The following is a 19489-nucleotide window of genomic DNA, read 5'->3' as shown; positions in this document are numbered from 1 at the left end:
AAATAGATCTAAGTCCAGATGAAATGAAGGGACTGTTTACTTCTAATAATAAATTTAGTAACCCATCCGTCTTAGGACCTAGCACAACCATCACTTCCACTAAGATGCACACTACCACAACCACCCCACCATCCCTGTAGTGTAGGGCATGTGTAACACTACCAGACCTAAAAGCCAACACATCAGAAGCCAGTGTTCATGTTTTCTAATTGCTTTGTTGATCTTCTGTCTAGATGTCTCAATGCATATCTGCCTAGTTTCAATCTGCTATCAAAAATAAGATAATGAAGTTTCCAACTATTGTTGAATTTTTCATTTTTTCCTTCAATTGTGTCATTTTTTGTTTCATGTATTTGGGGGAATCTCTTGCTAGATGCCCATGTTTGTAATTATAACCTCCTGATGGATTGAAACTTTTATTATATATAATGAACTTCATCTCATGATAATTTTTACTTAAAATCTATTGATATAGCCACTCTCTAATATTGTTATAGTCACTCTCAGGTCTCTTGTAGTTATTGTATGTATGGTACATACTATTCTATCCTTTTACTTTCAAACTATTTGCATTTAAATACAAAATTGATCAACTATAGAGAACACACAGTCAGATCATGTTTAATTCAGTCTGCCAATCTGTCTTAGTTAGTGGAGTGGTTAATGGAGTGGTTAGTACATTTACAGTTCACATACTGGTAGGATCTACATCTGCCATTTAATTATGTTTTGTACATGTCTTATGGCTTCTTATTTCTCCACTTCAACATTATTGCCTTCTTTTGTGATAAAGATAATTTTATGCCATTTTAACTACCTTGTAGTTTTTTTTTTTTTATAAATTTTATTGTTATATTCCCCATACAATTGCAGCCCCCCATTCTGACCCCAATCCCTCCCCTCCCGCCTCTGCCCCCTAAAAGTGTCTCTGGTTCATAGTTTTTTGTTGATTTTGATTTTCACTTTCTTATAGTTATTCATTTTCCTGGTCCCTTATTTAAGTTTTCTAGATTCCTGCTATGAGTGAGACCATCCGGTATTTTTCTTTTTCTTTTTGGCTTATTTCGCTGAGCATGATCCCTTCCAGCGCCATCCATGTTGCTGCAAATTGCATGTGTTTATCTTTTTTGAATGCTGAGTAATATTCCATGGTATATATGTACCACATCTTCTTGATCCAGTCATCTATTTTTGGGCATTTGGGTTGTTTCCAAAGCTTAGCTATTGTAAACAGTGCTGCTATAAACATAGGGGTGCAGGTGTTCTTTGGAATGGATGTTTCTGTGTCCTTTGGGTAAATACCTAGGAGTGGAATTGCTGGATCATATGGAAGCTCTATGTTTAGTAGGTCCAGATATCTCCACACAGCTTTCCACAGTGGTTGGACCAGTTTGCACTCCCACCAACAGTGCAGAAGAGTTCCTTTTTCTCCACACCCTCGCCAACATTTGTTGTTGCTAGTTTTTTTAATATGTGCCATTCTCACTGGTGTAAGATGGTATCTCATGGTAGTTTTGATTTGCATTTCCCTGATGACAAGTGATGTTGAACATTTTTTCATATGCCTGTTGGCCATTTGCAATTCCTCTTCAGAGAAGTTTCTTTTTAGCTCTTCTGCCCATTTTTTGACTGGATTATTTTCTTTGTTGTTGTTGAGTCTCATCAGCTCTTTGCAGATTTTTGTGATCAGTCCTTTATCATTAGTGTTGGGTGCAAAAATGTTCTCCCAGTTGGTGGGGTTTCTCTTTGTTTTTGTTATTGTCTCTTTTGCTGTGCAGAAGCTCTTTAATTTGATGTAGTCCCAGCTGTTTATCTTCGCCTTCACTATCACTGCTTTGGGTGATGTGTCTGTAAAGATGTCTTTGATGTGCAAATCCCGTAGTGTTTCGCCTATATTTCCTTCTATATATTTTATGGTTTCAGGTCTTATGTCTAATTCTTTAATCCATTTTGAGTTGATTTTTGTGTATGGTGTGAGGTAGTGGTCAAGCTTCATTCTTTTGCATGTAGCGACCCAGTTTTCCCAGCACCATTTATTGAACAAACTTTCTTTGCTCCAATGCATAGTCTTTGCTCCTTTGTCAAAGATTAGTTGACCATAAATCTGTGGGTTTATTTCTAGATTTTCTATTCGATTCCATTGGTCTGTATGTCTGTTCTTGTTCCAATACCATGCAGTTTTGATGATTATGGCTTTGTAGTAGAGTTTGAAGTCTGGGAGTGTGATGCCTCCATTCCCTTCTTTTTTTTTCAGGAGAGCTTTGGCTATTCGGGGTTTTTTGTGATTCCATATGAATTTCATCAATAATTGTTCTATTTCTTTGAAGAATGACATTGAAATTTTGATTGGAATAGCATTGACTCTGTATATTGCTTTTGGAAGGATGGCCATTTTAATAATGTTTATTCTTCCAATCCATGAGCAGGGGATATCTCTCCATTTCTTTGTGTCTTCTTCTATTTCTTTTAACAGTGTTTTATAGTTTTCTTTGTATAGGTCCTTTACCTCTTTTGTTAGATTTATTCCCAAATATTTGATTTTTTTTGTTTCAATAACGAAAGGGATGGTTTTTTTGATTTCTTCTTCTTCAGATTTATTGTTTGTGTATAGGAAGGCTACTGACTTTTGCGTGTTGATTTTGTATCCTGCCACTTTACTGAACTGATTGATGAGTTGAATTAGCTTTTCTGTGGAGTTTTTGGGGTTCTCTATGTATAATATCATATCGTCTGCAAATAGTGATAGTTTGACTTCTTCTTTTCCTATTTGGATTCCTTGGAAGTCTTTCTCTTGTCTTATTGCCCTGGCTAGGACTTCCAGTATTATATTGAAAAGCAGTGGTGAGAGTGGACATCCTTGTCTTGTTCCAGATCTTAATGGAATTGCTTTCAGCTTTTCACCATTGAGAATGATACTGGCTGTTGGCTTGTCATAGATGGCCTTTATGATGTTAAGGTATGTTCCTTGTATCCCAAGAATTTCAAGGGCTTTTATCATGAATGGGTGTTGCACTTTGTCAAAAGCTTTCTCAGCATCTATTGATATTATCATATGGTTTTTATATTTCTTTTTGTTGATGTGTTGGATAACGTTGATTGATTTTCGGATATTAAACCATCCTTGTGTCCCTGGAATGAATCCTACTTGGTCGTGGTGAATTATCTTATGGATACATTGTTGGATTCTGATAGCTAAAATTTTATTGAGGATTTTTGCATCAGTGTTCATTAGGGAGATTGGCCTGTAGTTTTCCTTTTTTGTGTTGTCCTTGTTCGGTTTTGGTATTAGTATAATGTTGGCTTCATAGAACGTGTTTGGTATTGTCCCTTCCTTCTCAATTTTTTGGAAGAGTTTGTGAAGGATAGGCACTAATTCGTCTCTGAATGTTTGGTAGAATTCATTTGTAAATCCATCAGGTCCTGGGCTTTTGTTTTTGGGGAGGTTTTTGATTACCATTTCAATTTCGCTAATTGTAATTGGTCTGTTTAGGTGTTCTATTTCTTCTTTATCTAGCTTTGGGTGATTGTAGAGTTGTAGGAATTTGTCCATCTCCTCTAGATTGTTAAACTTGTTTCCATATAACTGTTCATAGTAGTTACTGATTATTCTTTTGATTTCTGCTGTGTCCGTTGTGATTTCTCCTCTTTCATTGATGATCCTGTTTATTTGTGCTTTCTCCCTTTTTTCCTTTGTGAGCCTGGCTAGGGGTTTGTCTATTTTATTGATTTTTTCAAAGAACCAGCTCTTGGTTTCATTGATCTTTTGGATTGTTTTTTTAGTTTCAATTTCATTTATTTCTGCTTTGGTTTTTATTATTTCTTTTCTTCTACTGGTTTTGGGGTTTTTTCTTGTTCTTTTTCTAGATCTTTGAGCTTCGAGATTAGGTTGTTTCTTTGAGTTCTTTCTTGTTTCTTGATGTGAGCTTCTATTGCTATATATTTTCCTCTTATTACTGCTTTTGCTGCATCCCATACATTTAGGATATTGGTGTCCTCCTTGTCGTTCAATTCAAAGAATTTTTTAATTTCTTCTTTGATCTCCTCATTAGTCCAGTGGTCTTCCAGTAGTGTGGTTTTTAATCTCCATGAGGTAGGAAAGTTCCTTGCCTTCTTTTTATGGTTTATTTCTAGTTTGATGCCTTCATGGTCAGGAAAGATGGTTGATATGATTTCAATCTTGGTGTATCTGTTCATGTTTGTCTTGTGCCCCAGTATGTGATCAATCCTGGAGAATGATCCGTGTGCTCTTGAGAAAAATGTGTACTCCGTTTTTTTGGGGTTTAGTGTTCTATAGATGTCTGTTAAGCCCAATTGCTCTAGGTCCTTATTTAGAGCTTTGGTTTCTTTACTTATTTTTTGTCTTGTTGATCTATCCATTGTTGATAGTGGTGTGTTGAAGTCTCCCACTACGTATGTGTTTTCTCTGATGTCTGTTTTCAGAGAGGACAACAGTTGTCTGATATATTTTGGTGCTCCTTCGTTTGGTGAGTATATGTTAATGAGTGTTATTTCTTCTTGAAGTATTGTCCCCTTGATCATAATGTAGTGACCATTGGGGTCTCTTTTTATCTTTTTGAGTTTGAAATCTGTTTTATCTGATATAAGTATAGCTGTTCCTGCTTTCTTTTTTGGTCCATTTGCTTGTAGGATTGTTTTCCATCCTTTAACTTTGAGCCTATTTTTATCTTTTGTAGCTAAATGTGTTTCCTGGAGACAGCAAAAGGTTGGGTTTTGTTTCTTAATCCAGGCTGCAACTCTGTGTCTTTTTATTGAAGAGTTTAGTCCATTTACATTTAGAGTTAATATTGATATGTTAACATCTGTATTTGCCATTGTGTTTGTCTTTCCTTTGATTTTATTTATTTATTCTTTTAATAACTTTTTTTTTTTTGGCCTTCTTTCATTGTTATTCGTCCCTCTGAGGTTCTGGCTTTAGGACTCCTTGTAGTATTTTTTGGAGTGGGGGTTTAGTTGCAATGAAATTCCGGAGTTTCTGTTTGTCTGGGAAAGTCCATATTCTTTCTTCAAAGAGGAAGGAGAGCCTTGCGGGATAGAGTATTCTTGGTTGGCATCTGTTTTCTTGGAGTCTGTTGACTATGTCCCTCCACTCTCTCCTTGCCCGTAGTGTTTCTTCAGAGAAGTCTGATGTCAGCCTGATTGGCTTTCCTTTGAATGTTATCTGTTTCTTCCCTATTGCGAGCTTCATTATTTTTTCCTTGTCCTGGATTCTTGGGAGCTTTACTATTATGTGTCTTGCTGTATTTTTCCTTTCGTCGTGGAAGTTTGGTGTTCTTCTTGCTTCTTGTATATCAATTTTCAGCTCCTCCTTCACATTTGGGAAGTTCTCTTCAATTATCTCTTTGAATATTTTCTCTGTTCCTACTTCTCTCTCCTCTCCTTCTGGTATTCCTATAACTCTTATATTTCCTTTCCTCATGGAGTCAGATAGTTCCCGAAGTCTTTCTTCATTCTTTTTCCTTCGTACTTCTCTTTCCTTTTCTGTTTTGGTTCTTTTTATTTCTGTGTCTTCAAGAGTACTTATTCGTTCTTCCATTTCATCAATTCTGCTTTCATTGCTTTTCCCAGAATTCTTTAGTTCTTCCATTAATTCTTTGATCTCCTGCATTTCTTTTACTTCCCTCTTTAGGGACTCAATTTCATTCTTCTGATCGTTGATTATTTTTCCCTTATCATTGTTTTCCTTTATGACTTCTGTCAGTTTTTTAATCACGGCAATTTTAAATTCTCTTTCTGGAAGGCTCAGAAGTTCTTCCAAGTTACTGTCGTTGCAATCTGGGGGCTGGTTTTCTTTTTGTGGTGTGCTTTTTCTCTGGAGAGTTGCTAGGTTGCGTGTGGTTCTTCTCCTCCCTACTGTCTGTTTTCTAATTTGCCGTATGCGTTGGGACACTGTGTTGTTGGGAGTGGCCGGCATCTTGGGTGGGCTTCTCTGCTCCCCTCTGGTTCCTCCAGGAGTCATCTGTCAGTTTCAAGCAGTCTTTACTGGAGAAAGGTCCCTGTTCTAAAATGCCGATGTGGGGACACACTCCCCTGTGCGCCTGGTCTGCCCCGGCGGTGGGTTCCTGCTCCCCCTCTGGGCTTGGACTGCGGGCCAGAGGGGGTCTGGCGTGGGCGAACTTCCCCCGCTCACCTCTGGCTCCTGAGGAAGCCTTCTGCAGGTAGTCTTTACTGAAGAAATGTCCCTATTCTATAATGGTGATGTGGGACACACTCCCTGCGCGTCCGGTCTCAGGCACACTCTTCTGCGCGCTTGGTCTGCCCCGGCTGTGGGTGCTCGCTCTCCCTGTGGGCTCAGACTACTTGTTCGGAAGGGGCCCGGCGTGGGCTAACTCCCCAGCTGGCCACTAGCTCCTTCAGGAGCCTCTGCTGGCTTCAAGTCGCTAGGTGGCGCCAGAGATCTCTCCTAGAGCCCTTGGGGAGCTGATTTTCCACCCCATGGGACAGGGAGCAGAGCAGGGATGGTAGGGTACACCTCAACGTTTTGGTGTGCTGTGTCTGCCTTGTGCCCCACCGTCGTGGGGAACCCACGCCCCTAATTTCGTGCCCCGGGTCTCAGTTCCAAAGCCCTCAGTTCCAGGACTCGGGCTGTAGCCCAGATCAGTGGCGCGGGAATGGCGCCTTTTGGATCCCGCTCCCGTGCCTGGGCGCCTGGTTCCTGCTCACTCAGGGAGGGCCTCCGCGCGTCTCCCCGCAAGCCTAGGTCGCAGGCGCGGGGACCTGGGCAGCTGCGATCCGATCTGGATCCGCGTTTGCTTTTCAACCGCACTGCTTTTCAGCTCGATCCGCGCCGCTTTCCGCGCAATCCTGACCACGATCCGCACCTGCTTTTCCAGCGCGCCGCTTTCCGCGCAGGCTTACTGGGCGGCCGGGGCTGTGTGCTGGTGCTGGCCTCCTCCTGGGCGGGGTCTCTCTTTAATGGCGCCCGGAGCTCACCTCCGCGGCGGATCCTGCAGGGTTCTCCACAGCTCCCGTTCACGGGGTGTGGTGGCTGAAATAGTTCCTTTCCACTCACAGTCCCGTTTGCTGCGTCGTTTGTTCTTGTGGGTCGTTTTAGTTTGTTGTTTTCCTCCTCTCTGCCGGTCGGAGAGTGCCGCCTCTGTGGGCGGGGGAGGGGAGCAGGGTTCTGCGCTTCCCTCCCTTCTGGTCCTCTTTTATGGCCACTTTCTTCTTCGGGCAGTTTGCTGGAGTCGTCCGTTTATCTTCCGTGTCCCAGTTCTCACTGGGACCTGCCGCTTTTCCTCCCTATTCACTTTTTTTTAATGGGAGATCTTACTCGCAGCGTCTCCTCGCCGCCATGTTGCTCCGCCCCCTCCCTACCTTGTAGTTTTTTATTATAGTTTTTAAATTTGTTTTCTGAAAGGCTTATACTGTTTTTCACATATACCAATGTAGTTACCCTTATAGTACTTTTTATTTCTTCTTGAAGGTGAGCTACTATCTAATGTCCTTTCATTACACTTTTAAAGACCTGTAGGGTAGGTCTCCTAGTGACAAATCATTTGTTCTGTTTTTCTGAGATATTCTTATTTACTTCTATTTTGAAGAAGAATTTAGCTGGATACAGAATTATTGATTGGATGTCTTTCTTTCAGCATTTTGAGTATGTTACCTACTACCCTCAGGCCTCCATGATTTCTCATGAGAAGTCAGTTGTAAATATAATTGTGAATCCCTTCTGTGTAATGATTCATTTCTCTCCCACTGTCCTTTGTTTTTGTTTTGGCTTTCAACAGCTTGACTGGTATGTGTCTAGGAGCAGATCTCTGTGTTACTCCTACTTGATATACATTGAACTTCTTGGATGTGCAGGTAAATATTTTAAATGAAATTTGGTAAATTTTGACCATTGTTCCTTCAAGCATTCTTCCTGCCCCATCTCTCTCTTCTTCTTGAATGTCCATTTTACACATAAAGGTACTAATAATGGTTGGGCTGATGTTCTTTTCAATCTTTATTCTTTTGACTTTCTGGTCTTCAAATTACGTAATTTCAATTGACCAACTTTCAAATTTGATGATTCTTCCTTCTGCCCATTCATATCTGCAGTGCAGTCCCTCTAGGGATTTTTTTTAATTTCAGCTGTACTTTCAAACTCCAGAATTTCAATTTTATTCTTTTTTATAATTTCTACCTCTTTATTGATATTCTCTATTTAGTGAGACATTCTCATCAGGGCATTCTCACACTTTCCTTTAATTGTTCAGATACAATTTCCTTTCACTTTTGAACACATCTATAATTCCTGATTTTAAATTTTTGACTAATATTCCAATTATTCTAGACATGTCAGGGAAACATTACTTTTTACCCTGTGTTGGATCATACTTTCCTTGTTTGTATGTATCATAACTTTTTGATGAATAGTGAATTTTAAGTCATGTAATATGGCAACTCCATAAATCAGATTCCACCCCTTCCAAAAGATATATTATTATTGCTATCTGTTGTTTCTGTAGTTCCTGATGTTAATTATACATTTCCTGGACTTATTCTTTAAAGTCATTCTATTTATCATGTTCAGCCACTAGTCTCTGCTCAATTCACTTTAGACACCAGATAAAGATGGAATATTGATTTCCTTAAATGTTTCAAGCCAGTATGTTTCACAGCCTTTGCTGGGGGTCTCTACATGTGTATTAATGCATGCCTTATTCTCTGATAAGGAGTTCATGACTCTACCTTAGCCTTTTCTTCCTTCTTGCATAATATCTCTCTGGGTGATAGCTTAAGGACTTCCCAAATCTTTCATTGGCGTAGGCACAGATTTACATATGTAAATATTCTATTTTCCAAAAAATATGTCAAAGATTTTTCAAAACTATCTATGGACATCACCTTTCCTAATTATTCCTTTTAAGATTTTTGGTCAGCCTCTTTTTAACCCCAACTGGTATAGTGACCTTAGACAAATGTGATAGTAGACACTTATCACTGAGTGTTTTTTAACAAATAAACTAAACTGTTTTCACAGAGTAAATTCTAAGTCAGATGAAATATAAACAAGCTCTGAGAATGGAGCTTTTCAGGGAGTTAACAGACAGGTTATATAGTGACAATTTTCTGAGATTGGGGCATTCAGACATCTCTAAACCCAACCTGCTCCCTCCAGTAGCTTTTGGTTTTCAAAGCTATCATGGTGCTAGGAAGAAGTAATAGCAATGAATTTAAATGCCATAAAGTTCACTACTCTTACCAAGATTTTGGATTTTTTAACTTAAATAAATGTTCCTTGGATTGCTACAAGTCTTTGGTAATTTCTAGTGTTCTAAATTAGTTTATACTGACAATTTTTGACTCAGTTGGTGAAATTTTACTCTCACTTCTGTTTTGGAGGAGAGGGTTTACAGAATGCCCTTACTCAAAGAATCCAGGTGTGGCCCTAAAGTAAATATTTTTTTAATAAAAATTAATCAAATAATTATTGATTAAAAAAATAAAATTTTAAATTAAAATCAGTGATGGTGTCCTGCTAATATCAGGACCAGTCACAAAAAGAGAAAAATGTATTTTTCTGATGTTGTATTTTTCTAAATATTGATGTTCGCCATGGATATTATGCATTAATTTTCATATTTTAAACTGCATTAAAATAATATTTACTTTTGGGCCTTCCCAGTGGCACAGCGGGTTGAGCGCAGTGCTGTGAAGCTGTCTGCAGCCTCTGCAGTACAGGTTCAATTCCCGCTTGGTGGGGAAATACCCACATGGCGCAGCAGACCTCTCCTGTCGCGCACACTGCTCCCCTCAGCAGTGTATTTCCGTCCATCTGCCTATTCTGCTCCCCGCTCTGTCTCTGGTGAATCCTATCACCCTCCCGCGCCTCTGCCCTGTACCCCAGTTCTTATATAAAAATAAATAAATCTTTTTAAAATAATAACAATAATATTTATTTTTATTGCTCAGTTTCTTGGTACTCCCTTAAATTTATACCTGAGAGAAGTGTCTAACAACCCTTTCTTGAGTCCCAGTCCTGGAGAAGAGTTATATTCAGACCACGTCTCTGCTGATTTTTTTTTTTTTTATTTCCTAAATTGAGATGTTAGTTCTAACTCACATCTATGGTCCATTACAATATATTGGCTGTTGTCAAAATAAACTAAAATCCTGCAGAAAAATTTCTGAATGAAGGTTGAGGATAGAGAACTAAGTAGTTATATTAAACTTTTTTACTTCTTAAATTTTCTAGTAAAGACCAGTGGGCTCATTCAGTATAAAACTCTTACTAGCTGTCAGTTAAAGTAATACAATGTGGATTTTTAAAAAGAAATACTTGGTAGAGTCTTTAGGAAATTAAATATAGTGCTTGGTATGTCTGCCACACAAATGTCCTAAGATATACAAAGCTAACAGAAACTACATCAAACTTAGAAAAATCTATTTCAACTAAAATTATTCTGTTGCATGATTTTGGTTCTCAAATTGGCTTTCCCTGAAAATAAACTGAAATAAATATAAGAATTAGGGACAAAAAGTGTGCTTGGCTTAATATGTGGTAACATTTCCAAACTGAGAAGATATTTGTGTGTCAGCTAAGAATGCTATCTTGAAACGCTATTTTTAGTGAGTAATTTCAAACAATTAATTACAAAGACAATTAATTCTGGATAATTTGAGATTACCTGTTCTAGACTGTCATTCAAGAGAGATAGTGTTCATATTAAGTTTTTAGATTAGTACTTTGTTAGTACAGTCCGCAAATGTAGAAATCTAGTTTTCCATTAAGTGTTTATTATTATCTTCCATGTTTATTAACCATGGCTTTTTTTTTTCCACTATACTTTAAAGAAACACTTAAAATCACTATACCAATATTAGCTTGTTTCTAGACAAGTTTAATTACCTTATTACAGTCTTTGTAGACATGAGAACAATATGTTGGCATTTCATTTCTTCAGGTAAGCTGAGCTTCCCGAAGACAATATCAAATGGTCATTAATACTGGATTAGAACCAATTGCAAATATTGCTGACTTACCTTTAACAACTGTGTGTACACGCTGTTTTGTTTTTCTAAAGGAGCTGTGTAGGGTAAGGAAAAATGTCAGGCTTTTCTGCCCTCCTGCCATCAGGATAGATGATGGATCCTTGTGGTCCTGAATGCATGCCTGATGGCGGGCACGTGGAGTAGGGTGTGGGCATATGTAGATGGGATTCTCCTGGGCTAAGACTGGGCTTTTAAGGGCGGCGTCACGGGGATGCCAGCAGAAGCCAAAAGAGAAGCTAAGAGAGAAGCAGAGATCACCGGAGAGCCCAGATAGAGTGAGGATTTGCTGGGGGCTGGGAGGCCTGCCAGCCTCCGGGCCCCCCAGCACCCTTGCCTGCTGTGTACCGGGTAAATCCCAATAAAAGCCTGCAAAAGCCACTGAGGACTCTGACTCCTCCTTTACCCGGTCTGCTGGATCAGAAAACCTGCTCCGTGTCTTGACCTGCCATTACAAGCTGAATCTACTGGTTTAATAGGTCTGTAGGTACACAAAGGGGGCAAGACTAGTAAGGAGAAACCTTGCAGGGTCAAACAGACTATCTTCTCTGGACAAGGAAGAGTAGACTACCCTCTCTGGGAGAAGGAATTCTCTTTGCCTGAAAGACTATAATTAATCTTATTTTTATTCTTTAATCACCCTACAGATTTAGTCAATGATCTACTCTCCTTCTATCCAGTCTATACTCTGGTAGTGTAACATAAAATGTAAATAGGAAACCAAAATCATCATCGGGAGATGATCTGATTGTCTACCAAAAAAATTCATGTAAAATAACCCAAATAAAGATTACAAATTTTAAGGGCCTGCAAGAGTCAGATTTTACATTTACATCTTAAATAGCTTTCTCTATATCAAGTACTGATTGTATATAAGTTACAGTCTAGATGAATATGTCCCTTCTAAAAATTTATATGTTGAAAACCTGTTGTCCAAGATGATGGTATTAGGATGCAGAGCCTTTGGGAGATGATTAGGACGTGAGTGCAGAACCCTCAGGAATGGGATTAGTACCTTTATAAAAGAGACTCCAGAAAGCTTGCTTGCCTTTCCACTAAGTGATACAGCAAGAAGGTGCCACCTATGAAACACAAAGCAGGCCTTTACAGAAGACTGAATCTGCTGTACTCCCCAGCCTCCAGAACTGTGAGAATAAATTTCTGTTATTTATAAACCACCCAGTCTATGACATTTTGTTACAGCATCCCAAACAGACTAAGACAACATAACATAGCCAGTATATAACAATAACCAGGAGGCCCTTCCTAATGCCATCTGCCTGTGTGCTCATTCTTGCTGCTACTATGCTCCAACCCACCAGCAAACAATCCAAAGAACCTCTGTATGGAAGGTTTCTTCTTCGTGTCAGGGATAAAAGTGATATAAGCCAATGCCTTAAAAAAGGAAACAGCTGTCCATGTTTGTCTCACACCTCTGTGCCCCAGAGGGAGCTTCAGGGAATCCAAAGTAAAGTGGAACTTTCCCAGTGGCCCCTTTCCTAAAGCCAGTGGGAACCATCAGCAAGAGACAGAAAACCTCCTTTCCTGCTCCTAATGGTCTACACTGCATTCCAGTTGCTGTGAGAGGCCCTCACATCAAACCATCTAAGGCCCCAAGACCAACACCATTATTCACTAACATGGCTTCAGGTCACTGGAAAGTAGTATAAAGGCAGACCCAAGAACGACTGCAAGAGAAATACAGGTCATCCCCAGCCATCAACATGAGACTCCCCTTCAACTGCCTGCAATTCCAGGCCTCTCTGCTGCTCATATGTGCCAATCAAGCTCTGGTCTATGGACCTAGCATTCGTTGATCCCCAGGGAGGGAAATGTCCTTTGCCAGTCAGGTATCCATAGGCTCATTCTTCTATCTCTGTTAGGGCCCTACTTAACAATCCTTCTCAGGGAGGACTACCCTGAACAGTACTTCCCTGCCCCTCACACCTTCTCTGATTTATTTTCTCCATAGCACTATGCATAAATGATACATTAAATATTTTATTTAAGTTTACCCATCACACTGTAAGTTCCTCAAGGCAGAGTTTTTGTCACTTTTGTTCAGTATTCTGCAATACCTAATGCCTAGAACAGTGCCTGACGCATACAGTCCCTCAAAGGCATTTGTTGAATGTTGCTACCCCACAAAAATCAAAAACATTAATTAAAAAGGAAATTTGCACTCCCATATTTATTGTAGCACTATTTACTATAGCGGAATTATGGAAACAACCTAAGTGCCCCCAAACAAATGCATGAATCAAGATGTGGTATATATACACAATGGAACACTACTCAGTGATCAAAAAGATAAACTCAGGCCTTTTGTGAACATGGATGAAGCTGGAAGGGATAATGCTAAGTGAAATAAGTCACATAGGACAAAGATAAATAATGAATGGTGTCACTAATATGTGAAATATAAAGTGCCAAAGCTAAGAGTAAGATAAAGACAAGCTGAAAAACTAACCCATGAAAGCTGACTATAAAACAGAAGCACCAAGGAGGGGAGGGGATGAGGGAGAGAGAAGAATAAAGGGGGAAGGAAGTACAATGGACTATAGTGGTGAACTATGGGTATTTGGTGGTGGGTGCACCATGGAGGTAAACCTGATGGGGGTAGTCAAATATTACCTGAATTAAAAATAAATTAATTAACAACAAAGCAGACCTAGTTAAAGGCAGTAAAGACAGACTGTACTCACTATCACTATTTACCATAATTGGGGACAAAGAATTCTGTATAGAAGTGGGTTGAACTTTAATCTCTGGGAGGTTTTTTTTTAATATTAATTTTTTTATTATTTTTTACATCACTGTTCATTTTTAAACAATATTTGCTTCCCCCCACCCCCTCAGGTGTAGTCCCCATAGTTTCCTTCACCAATGCACCCGAGCACCATCACCTCAGTCCCCTGTGCTCCTCCCTCCCTCCCTCTGATCCCTCTCCCTCCTCCTCCCCTGCAGGATGTCTCTGATTTATAATTGTCTGGTTTTGCTTTGCTGTGTTTTGAACTGTTATTATATTTTTACACTGATATCTTATCCTATCTTCCTGCTACTGGGAGTTTTAAAGGAAAATGTAGAGAGTCAGGAGAAGGAACCAGGGAGGGTTGGAGCAGAGTCAAGGAGGTGGAAAATTACAAAAAGCAGGTAGGAGGTTGGTCAACGTCAGTGCAATTACGCATCTGAGTCTGTTAACTGGCACTTGTCAAAGTTAGGTTCCTACTCTCTTACAGAGGCTGGAAGAGAGGCCTGATGCTTCCTAATTTTTACATTTCAAAGGAATGGCTTTGGAGTACTGAAGAAAGATTACTCCCAACTCACAGAAGATACATATGCACCTCAAAGGAACAGCAAAAAAGATTATAATTGTAAGGTCTTTTTTGTTCTTTTAAGTAAATGCTTAAAGGAAAGTAAGTCAGAGGCCTAGCAGGTGTGGCTGGAATAGAGAACCAATTCTTTTGACAGCCTTGAATTTTTGTACATAAAAACTGAAGAACTGGGTCATCCTAGGATCATGACCTTAGGCTGTTAAATACCATATTAGAGTTTTTTCAAGTCTCATAATTAGGAAGGCAGGGGGAGGACAAAATTGTGCTAAAAACTGCCGTTTTTAATAGGTCAAGGTTGAGGTCTAGTAAAGAAGAGGACTCAGAAAAGCCTGACTCAAGTTTGGTCTGGGAGAGACTCTTTGTGCATGGGTGGGTGCGGGTGTGGACAGATAGGGTACAAGACTTAGTGGGAAAGAGGTTGAGATGATAAGATCTGAATATAACCATATTCAGATAGGAAGTAGAAATCATTTCAGAGAAAAGAAGAAAAATCTTCAACTCTTCAACAATTCTCTTCTTATGCAAGTTATCTTGATATCAAAACAAGTCATAACACTTTATAATGTCTGAATCATTTGTTATAGACAGTGTTTCATCCAATATCATTAAAAAACACAAGGTGTCACCAGGAATGGGGGTAGAGGGCTCCAAAGAGGGGAGGGAGGAGCACAAGGGACTATGCTGATGGGTCACGGGGGCAGTGGTGGTGGGAGAACTATGGGATACACCTGAGGGGAGACATCAAATACTGTCCAAAAATAAACAACAATGTAAGAAAATAATCACAGTTTGTGAAAACCTTATGAGGAAAGGTTAAATACCATCAGATAACAGATAAAGCAATGAAGTCATACAAAGTAAAAAAAAAAAAAATCGAAACATGGACTTGGGCCTCTGGAACAGCAATCAAAATTGGTGCTTCTGGGCCTCCCTTGGTGGCGCAGCGGTTGAGCACTGGGCTGCGAAGCTGCCCACAGCATCTGCAGCGCCGGTTCAATCCCTGGCCACTGGCAAGGGTCCCACATGGCGTGCAGACCTCTCCTGCCACACCTGCTGCTCTCCTCAGCAGTGTATTTCGTCAATCTGCCTGTTCTGTTCCCCGCTCTGGCTCTGGTGAATTCTCTCACCCTCCTGCGCCTCTGACTGTACTCAGTGCTTATATAAATAAATAAATAAATCTTTAAAGAAAAAAAATGGTGCTTCTGCACAGCAAAGGGAAGTATTAACAAACCACAAAGGCAACCTATGAAATGGGAGAAAATATGTGTAAATCACATATCTGATAAGGGGTTGACATCCAACTCACACAGTCAATAGCACAAAAAAAAAAAGCAATCATTAAAAAAAAAATAGGTAGAGGATCTGAAGGGCTAGTGTTTTCAAAGAAGACAGTCAAGAACAAAGAAAACAAGAAACAACTCCTTCTCAAACATTCCTACAATGGACATGTTAAGACTCCCACTTACTCATAAAAACTGCTAATGGGAACAAGGCAATAGTTGTCTAGGTCTCCGTGACCCACAAATGGTTTCCTGAAGCATATTTTTTAGATCTGAGTTTGTTCACTGCATCAACTTCAAATTAGAGAAGATCCTAAGAAGATCTCCTATGAAGCTGATGCTATCTGTTTTTAATAACTTTTTATTAATGAAGCATCTTTCAGTAGTTGATTTTTCCTCCTTTCCCTTGGCCGCCTGCCTCAGACATGTGGAGGAGCTTTAACCCATTTTCCTCCAACTCTCACCCACGTCTCAGTTCTCCACCTACAGCTCACATTCGAACCCAAAAACGTCTTGTTCATGTGATATCACGAGGCAGAGTTCGTTCTCCAGTGACCACCTGATTCTACTAGTTCCACACAGTCCTGGGTCACACGGGGCTCTCTCACTTTCCCAGCAGGTCAACCACAATACTGGCCAGATTTCCTCTCTTGTCTTCAGGAAGAAAAAACATTTTGATAAGTTAACATTTGAGCATAATTTGGAGGCAGGGGCAGATGCAGGCTTATGAAGCCTTATGTTTATATAATGAGAGGTGGGAAGGCTGAGGACAGTATCTTCCTTTTTTAAAAAGAATCCAAAATTACAAACTCAGGTATGACCACGTGAACATTGCCAGGGGCCCTTCCAGGGGCTGCCAGAAGCCCGTGTGAGGAGCCCTGAAGCTTAAGATTCATTAGCTTCCCAGTCAATCTGCCTCTGCTGGGAGATATAAAGACTGGAAAGGTTTATACTGCAGTATTAAAATCTCTAGAAAACCGTTAAGCATAACAGTTTTATATTACATCAATCCTCTAGATGTTATTCTTATCTCTCTTTCACAAACCACCATGCTGTTCTAATTCTCCAGCAACAATGCATTACAAAGGTGCATGTGCTGGACTGAGGTTGTATGTCTTTCCCCAAATTTGGCTTTCACAGTCTAGTACTGTGTCAGTTACGTAATAACCAAAACAGGGAATTAACTGGACTAGGAAATGCATAATCGTAAGGCTTCTTACATAAGCCTTCCATAAGGTCTGCTCTCAGATTTGAATGTTTGGAATTACATAAGGTAAACCAAAAACAGTGATACAGCAGTCAGCTTTATCTCTGACGTTAAAAACAGTAAGTATTTCACACTTAATTTACTAGTCTATAGTAATATAACAAGTTTTTAAATGGATGGAGAAAATAACCTTTAATAAGTCTTGACTAGCCTTTCATATAAACATAAAGGAATATCCTGACACTACTACTCAACTTCACCATTACCTCTGCACAAAGAAATGTCCCATTTCAGACTCCCATAATTATTGACATGGCTCCCTGATAAACCTATTCTGTGCAGGCTTAGAAAAAATCAAAGATATCTAGACAAAATCCAAAAGTGTATATATGCTATAATTATCCAACACATCTCCTTTTTAATACCATTTTCCTCTCCCTATATTTCAAATCACTGATTTTTTTTACTTAAACCACTCTGGCCACACCTTGAACGGTCAAGTGACAAATTAAAAGAAACATTGCTACCCAACAGGCCTCAACCCTGGCTGCACATTATAATCACTGAGGGAGCTGTCAACATCCCAATGCCACAGTATCACCAAAAACCAATTAGAATGGCAGAGGAGGATGAGGCGGTACAAAAAGGGGATGTCTAGACATCAGTATATCTGATGTCTTCTTCTTACCTGAAAAAATAAGCATAATAATGAATAGAGGTTTTATTGGAGGAGGGGAGAGAGAGAAGTCCTTAAATACTGGCAGCTCATAATTACTAAGTTTCTATCACATATCAAAATAAAATCCTTCAACTGTTAGAAAACCATACAGAGTATCTGTGGGACCTTTTTTTATGACTATCAATCAAATCAAAGAATCTTCACCACGTTTCTTAACAGCCTTTACAAAACCTATTTTTTAATGTTTGGTAATTCTACCTAATAATGTCAAAGAAAGAGCTGTATATCCTCTTCAAGGGCATCTCAAGCTAAGATCACGATTATCCTCAGGTAAAGTTTGGGTTTAAAGCAGAAATTATGGTTCTGCTTAATCTTCAGCCTCATTTCTTAGATGCTCTGGTAATCACTTTTATAACTTTACCAATGAGCAAATATTTTTTGAAGCACTTATATAACGGAGAGTACAGGCGCTTTTGGTATCCTGCCAACAGTACTTCTCTCCGTGTTTGTATTTAAAATAGACTGGTAGTAACATCACTTGTGTGCCTGAAATTCCTTCTGCGCACAGGCTCAGAATGAAAAAATGAAAGTAGCAAACCGCTTCACTGCTTTGCCATTAAAAAGCTAAAAGGAAATAACGCATTCGTACTAAATTAAGACACGGAACAAATTCTCCAAAGCTGGAGGTGGGGATGGAGGGAGGGACTCGCTTTAACCAACCTACCATCCCTTCTAAAACAGAAGATGTTTAACCTGGCAGCACGCAGGGTGGCAAATGAGCTGCACCACCTCAGTCCAAGCAGACGAGGTAGGCAGGAGAGAATGAAGTGCTGTGCTGACAGAAAAGCCAAATACTGCGCTGTCCGGACCCCGGCTGCCATCGCTGCCCAACTCCACGCACCTGTCTTGCAGGGCCTCCAGGGCCAGACCTGGCCGGACCCCGACGCACTGGGAGAAGAAGATTCGCTCACCTGGGTGGGAGAGAGCCAGGAAAGAGGTCCGAGAGGCAACCCCCGCGGGTTCCGAGACCCTCATCCCCGTCCACCTTCCGAGTCTCCTCCAGATCGAGTTTTCGATTCACCCACAGGTCGCGACTCCGCTGACCCGCCAAGGATGTCCGCCCAGGGGGTGCCCACAAACTTGCCGAGAGAGCCAGCCGAGGCGGCGCGCGGAGGGGAGCCGGGGGCGCCAGCGCACCTGGCCCGGCTCCCCAACACTGACACCTCCGCCCCCGCCCGCCCCCGCCGCGCCGGCGGCGCCCGCTCGCGCCCCCGCACTCACCTCGCGCCGGCACCGCCCAGGCCGCTGCCCCGGCTCCGAGCGCGGGGCGGCAGCGGGGGGACGGGGTCGCGCGCCGCCGGCAGGACCCCAGGCGCTACCTGGCCCGGCTGCGGCGGCAGCTGCTCCTCCGGCCGCCTCGCCCGACAAAGAGGAGCCGCGGGGCGGGCGGCGACGAAGCCCCCGCCTCGAGCCAGAAGCGCAGCCCGCGCGCGGCGCTCGAGAGGTGCGGGGCGCGGTGACAGGCGCCGGGCGGCCGGCGGGCCCGCGCTGGAGGGCGGCGGGGGGCGGCAGAGGCGCGCACCCCCTCCCGGCCGCCGGGAGACGCACACGCGGGGACCCGGGCGCCTCCTCCCGGCCCGGCGCCCCGCGGACCTAAGCCCCGCCGCCGGGGCCGCAGCGCCCTCTGCCGGCCGCCGTGAGCGCACCCGCCAGTCAGCGGCTGGCGGGACCCCCAGCGCGGCGTGGGGGGCGACCCCGCTGTGCAGGACACCCCGGGGGACCCCGGAAGGGAAGGTGTGAGACTGAAGAGGCGGGGGCCAAGGACAGGGGGATTCGGGGAGTGGGATCTGCTGTTTTGCCCCTAGGACGGAAGAGGGAGTAGCTTCGAATTATGTAAAGGAGAAATTTGGGTTCAGCATTGGAAAGAACTTGGAGGAACGTAGGATTCCTGATTCCAAAGTCGACCTCTGGAAATGCTTGCGGGAAAGGC

General features: G+C 41.5%; 1 protein-coding gene across 1 annotated transcript in view; it reads right to left on the bottom strand.

Annotated features, from left to right (window-relative positions):
- The window catches only part of MTUS2 (microtubule associated scaffold protein 2), a 567791-nt gene extending 548991 nt beyond the window's left edge, over positions 1-18800 (bottom strand). The window contains 1 exon segment of the mRNA XM_054701460.1: positions 18781-18800. The gene's annotated coding sequence lies outside the window, so the exon portion shown is untranslated.
- Positions 18801-19489: the final 689 nt, after the last annotated feature.

This window comes from Talpa occidentalis, unplaced genomic scaffold, assembly GCF_014898055.3.
Source record: "Talpa occidentalis isolate TD23 unplaced genomic scaffold, MPIMG_talOcc4v2.1 talOcc4.5, whole genome shotgun sequence".
In the NCBI taxonomy this organism is placed as follows: Eukaryota; Metazoa; Chordata; class Mammalia; order Eulipotyphla; family Talpidae; genus Talpa; species Talpa occidentalis.
The sequence above is the reverse complement of the archived record's forward strand: the minus strand, read 5'-3'. Positions and strand labels throughout refer to the sequence as shown.